Below are 6,263 nucleotides of genomic sequence, written 5' to 3'. Positions count from 1 at the left end.
TAAAAAGCTTCTGTACAGCAAAGTCACCATCAGTAGAACAAAAAGGCATCCTAAAGTATGGGAGAATATATTGATAAATGATTTATCTGATAAGGGGTAACATCCAAAGTATATAAAGAACTCATATGCTTCAGCACCAAAAAAAACAATTAAAAACTGGACAGAGGACTGAATAGACATTTTTTCAAGGGCATACAGATGGCCAAGAGCACATGAAAAGATCCTCCACATCATTAATCATCAGGGAAATACAAAGCAAAACCTCAATGAGATACCACCTCACACCAGTTAAAATGGCCATTATCCAAAAGACAAGAAATAATAAGTGCTGGCAAGTATGTGGAGAAAAGGGAACCCTCCTACACTGTTGGTGGGTAAGTTGGTGCAACCACTGTGGAAAGCAGTACGGAGGTTCCTCAAAAAACTAAAAATAGAAATATTAGATGACCCAGTAATTCCACTTCTGGGAATATACCTGCAAACAATGAAATCCCTGATTTGAAAAGATACCACAGTTCTATATTTCTCCCTGCATTGTTTACAATAGCCAAGATATGGAAGCAACCTAAGTGTCCATCAATAGATGAATGGATAAAAAAGAGGTGGTACACATACACAATGGAGTACTATTCCACCATAAAAAAGAAAGAAATCCAGCCATTCGCAAAAACATGGATGGACCTAAAGGGTAGTATGCTAAGTGAAATAAGCCAGGCGGAGAAACACAAATACCATATGATCTCACTTATTTGCAGAATCTAAAAACAAAACAAAATGAACAAAATAGCAGTAGCCTCACAGACACTGAGAAGTGACTGGTGGTTACCATGGGGGAGGGATTAGGGTGGGTGGGTGAAAACAGTGAAGGACATAAAGAGGCACAAAATCTCAATTATAAATTAGTCATCGGGATGAAAGTACAGCATAGAGAATATAGCCCATAATTCTGTGACATCTTTTTATGTTGGCCAATATTAATTACACTAGTTGGGGTGAGTATAATACAGATTAACTGCTTAATCACTGTGCTCTATACTGAAAACCCAATATAATATTGAAACCAATAAAATATTGTATATCAACTATACTTCAATTAAAAAAATAATCAAGGAAAAAAATATGTATATAAAAAGGAGGCAGTGAATATCTGAAAAATGCAGTGAAAGGACCCCAGGAAATGGTTTTAAAAATTAACAGGGAATGAGCGAACTGTATGGTGTGTGAATTATTTCTCAGTAAAGCCATTTTTACTAAAATGAACAGAGAAGCTTTTCTCCTGCTTTAACAAAAAATTGACTAGTCTGTGATGTATTTAGGGCTTTCTAAAGATTTTCTAAATAATTCTTATGATTGCATTTTTTAATGGCTCAAACTAACTACATACATTTTCTGTTTCTATTGCTAAAACAGAAATGTAAAACTTAACCCAATACATGAGATAGAGCACCTGGTAACACATTACAGGAGGAAAAAATATCAATAAGCATTTGTATTCACAGAACTAAAACGTCAAACACTTAAGGTAACAAATTTAATCAGTGATACCACAACTGACAAAATGGGGAGGAAATAAATGGGGACATCTTTACATCGTATTTTAGAAGGGGGATGAACAGCATTTATGCCTTAAAAATAAATTTAAATTTGCAGAATACTTTATTCCTTGGAATATATAACCTTATATGCTCCAATTTTCATTTTCACATCTTAAGGAAGCTTACGATGGGATTTGCTAAGGTCACAGTTAACACATTCTATAGTCTAAAGCTGTTGATAATCCAGTCAGAAATTTTTTCCCCCTAAAATTGGGGAAAAACATATAGTTATTTCCAGACTTCTATTCATTTAACAAACAAGACTATTTCCAAGTAATCACTCATTTTTTTCCTTTATTTCACTAAATTGTAAAGTCCTCCCCAAAATGTGTAAAGATTACAAAAAAGGACTCTGAACAATAAAATATGTAAGTTATATTTTGGTATTATTTCAACAGTGGGTATTTTATCTTTTTTTCATCTTGACTTCATTCTAAAGCTATAATATTCTCCCTACCAAACTTGACCATGTATAGTTTATTTACATACTAGAAATCACTACCTAAGATATTTGTTAAATACATTCCTTCTTCAGGAAGGGGAGGAAAGGAAGGAACCATTCAAAATAACCAGGGGTTAGATTAATTTTATTCTCTACTATGAATAACTAAGAGGAAATGTTCACCGTCATAAGAATAAAAAAGACTGAACTCTTTAACGGGAAATTCGAATTGCCTTTCAGGATAATTATCCTCATCCAACCCAAATTCTCTCCACAGCATCTTATGTAAGTCTTCACATCCCATCACCATGTGTTTGGGATAATTGGGCTGTAGCCCTGTGGCACTTTGTTCCACTCTCATGACACCTAGCCCACAGAGCATTGTACCATAATTGGCTAAGCACACCTACAAGTAAAAAGAATAGGATAGGATGAGAGCCAAAGGCTCCAAAATGCTAAAGGCATTCTGTTTTTAGTGGAAATTAGTGAGAAGAGGGCAAACTCTATATATATAGTTGGGGAGAACTGAGATAACATTCTGATTGATTTAGATGTGATTTGCTGGATTGGATGTGGGTGGTGGAAATGAGGATGGGAGGATTTGAAGAGAAATCAAGAATTACTCCTAGATTACTGGCCTGAGAATGGTTATACTATTAAAATGAAGTGAGGAAAGCTGGAGGAAGAGCAGATTGGCTAAGCTATCAAATCCGGTAACAGACTAAATAATGCCCCCAAAGGATGTACATGTTGTAATCCCCAAAACCTGCAAATGTTACTTAACTGGTAAAAGGGGCTTTGCACATATGAATAAATTAAGTATCCTGAGATAGGGAGATTATCCTGGATTATCTGGGTAGGCCCAACATAATTACAAATTTTGCAAGAGGAATGCAAGAGAGTCAGAGGTGCTTGTATGACTTATATGTAGAAGACAAGGATGGAAGCAGAAAGAAGAGAGGAGTGAAGACAGTGAAGACGCTATGCTGCTGGCTTTGAGAATGGAACAATGGGCCACTAACCAAGGAGTGCAGCCAGCCTACAGAAGTTAAAAAAGGCAAAGATATGATTATGCCCTAGAGCCTACAGATAGAATGTAGCCCTACTGACAACTTGATTTCAGTGCAGTGAAATGGATTTCAAGACTTTTGACCTCTAGAACGGTAGGACAATGAATTTATATCACTTAAAGCCCCTAAATTTGGAGTCACTTGTTACAGCAGCAATAGGAAACTAATACATATATGTTAGATTTGTGATGCCTATTAGATATCCAAGATGCTGAGTAGGCAGTCTGGAGCTCAGAGAGGGCAGGACTAGAGAAATAAATAAAAAGAATCTGAATTATAGAGCCTCTTCCCAACATCACTCTAACCCTGCATCCAAAAAGAGCACTCATGCACACACACAATATTCTTGCATTGTAATTTCAAGATATTCAAGAATCTCTATATTCATAGAACCTCCAGAATATTATAAGTAATCACAGGGCAGCCTGTTTTAACCCTCTCTACGGAGGAGGAAACCAAATTATTCTTCACTTTAAAAACATCTTTTAAAAAAAATTCCTTTTTCCATTTCTGCTTATTAAAAACTAATCAAAATGTTACAGAAATATCTAACATAGAAAGTTCAAATCCCATGCAACCATTGTGTTCATCCCAACTTCCCTTTACACTCCTCATGCTTAAGGATGTGTTTAAAATGCCTCTTGACACCTTTTAAAATGATTATACAAAAGTACAGTTGCTTTTTTTTAACCTTGTCTTTAAAAAAAAAATTAAGTCTGCTTCTTAAAATTAGCTTATGATAACAGAAAGCAGTGGTTACAACATCTACAAAACCTTAGCAAATCCCATGTTAAGAGATTCCTCAATAAGTGAAAATGAAAATTGGAGAATATTAAGTAAATATTCCAAGGAATATTCCAAGGAATAAAGTATTCTGCAAGTTAAATTCTATTTTAATTAAGAGTTAAAAGAAATTTGATTCATTTTATTAAAAATTCCATATAACTAGTCTAGATAAAAAGGGTAACGGTTGATCAAAGAAATGTTGTGTCAATGAATTTTAAATAATGAAAACATTTTGGCTTTAAAAATTAAAATCACTACAGCATCTTCAAAGGCAAGTATTTGGATGTTAGGAGAAATCTCCTATCTCCCTGAGTTCAATGAAGCTATTTTTGTTTCTGAAATGAAGAGTTAACATGAAAGACCTCAAGTAGACAGTGTTTTAAAAAATGCATGTATTTCACATTCTTTTTGTCTGGAAGCAGCAGAGTTGGTATCATACGTAAAAATGTATTAGCTCACTAAAAGGAACCTAAAATGACTAGTTTCAAAATGGGCACATTTTAAACTTTTAAAAACATGTTGTAGAGAAAGTGTAATAAAACCAATGTCAACTTACTTTTCTTTGGAGCCCATGTGGCCTGGCCAAGCCCTTTCAAGAAGGAAAAATCCACTGAGCACCAGGACGGGAGCCATCCTACTGTTGATCCTAAATACTGTACAAAGCTTTGTGGGGCAGAGAAAAAGATGGCAGACTGGAAGGCAAAGCAGAAACCTCCTCCCAAAAACACATAAAAGAAGAAAATACAACAAATACAACTAAACCTGAAATGACCTGAAGCCTGCAGAACCAACCACCTCCAGCCGGGAAAGAAAAGAAGACCACACAGAACAGGGGTAAAGTGCCAGGAGCAAGATCAAGTGGGACCCACGCCCTCACCCCAACCCCAGCCTAGAGGTGGAAGACAGAAGAATGGAGTGTGGAGGGAGTAGGAGCCCAGGAGCACTGCACATCTGGCCTGGAGATCTGCTCCAGGAGCACAAGCCCATATTACATCAGGTTCTGGTGATTAGAGGGGCTGGAAACCAGAGACAGCTGGAACACTCTGGGAGGCTGAGACTCCAGCCACCTGTGGAAGACAGCATGCTCCACCAGTCCTGAGTGAGACAGCAGGAGGCAACAGTGTAAAGACTTGCCAGCAGTCGGGGGGGGGGGGGGGGGGGGGGGGAGAGTGAGGGTTGGAAGGGACTCTCTCCTTAGGAGAGCCACACATCAGCCTACTCACTCCATTAACACTGCATCTCTGCCACTGATGCAGGGCAGGCAGAGGGTGACCCCACCCACAGCGATTCCACCAGACTACTGTGCTGATTACAAAGGTGGGGTCTGAAGCAAAACCCCAGCACAGACTCAAACCACTACAGAAGACAGACAGAAAGGTGGCCCAGCCCACTGCACAGCAACAGCTGGGGCTCCCACAAAGTAGAACCAGGCATTGGAGAGTAAAGAATCTTGAACTTCTGGACATCATAAGATGCCTCCTTCATAAAGCTATTACTCTGTAGGTCAGGAAGCAAAGCAGAACCATCTAATAAAAGAAACATAGAAACTCTGACAAAATGAGGAGGCAGAAGAATAAGTTCCAAACAAACTGCAGGACAGGACACCAAAAGAGGGCTAAATGAAACAGAGATCATCAATCTTCTTGATAAAGACTTCAAAATAAAAGTCATAAACATGCTCACTGATTGACAGAAAAATATTCAACATCTCAGGGAGAACTTCAATAAAGAGACAGAAGACCTGAAAAAGAGCCACTCAGAGCTGAAAAATACAGCATCTGAAATGAAATATAAAATGGAGAAATTTATGAGTAGATGACTGTATGTAGAGCAGACAGTGAATGAGGTGGAAATTAGAGAACAGGAACACAACAAAGCTGAGGAACACAGAGAGAAAAGGATCTCCAGGAAACAATGATAAGAGAGCTGTGTGACCCATCCAAATGAAATAATATTCACACAATAGGGGTAACAGAAGGAGAAGAGAGGGACAAAGGAAAGTCTCTTTGAGGAAATACCTGTTGAAAACTTCACGAAGCTGGAGAAATAGACACTCAGGTCATGGAAGCACAGAGAGCCCCTAACAAAAGGAACCCCAGGAAGACAACACCAAGATATATAATTAAAATGGCAAAGATCACGAGTAAGGAGACAGTACTGAAAGCAGCCAGAGAGAGAAAAAAGATTACTTATAAGGGAAACCTCATCAGGCTCTAAGCAGACTTCTCAGCAGAAACTAACGACCAGAAGGGAATGGCATGATGTATTTGACATCCTGAAACAGAAGGACCTTCAACCAAGAATTCTTTACCTGGCAAGATTATCTTTTAAATTTGTAGCAAGGATTAAATAACTTCCAGATAAAAAAAA

General features: G+C 37.8%; 1 protein-coding gene across 4 annotated transcripts in view; it reads right to left on the bottom strand.

Annotated features, from left to right (window-relative positions):
- SH3D19 (SH3 domain containing 19) overlaps positions 1–6,263 on the bottom strand; it is a 168,658-nt gene that overhangs the window by 135,944 nt on the left and 26,451 nt on the right. The gene's annotated exons all lie outside the window — the stretch shown is intronic.

The sequence above is a fragment of the Manis javanica genome, chromosome 3 (genome assembly GCF_040802235.1).
Source record: "Manis javanica isolate MJ-LG chromosome 3, MJ_LKY, whole genome shotgun sequence".
Classification (NCBI taxonomy): domain Eukaryota; kingdom Metazoa; phylum Chordata; class Mammalia; order Pholidota; family Manidae; genus Manis; species Manis javanica.
This window is presented reverse-complemented; position numbering and strand designations above follow the sequence as displayed.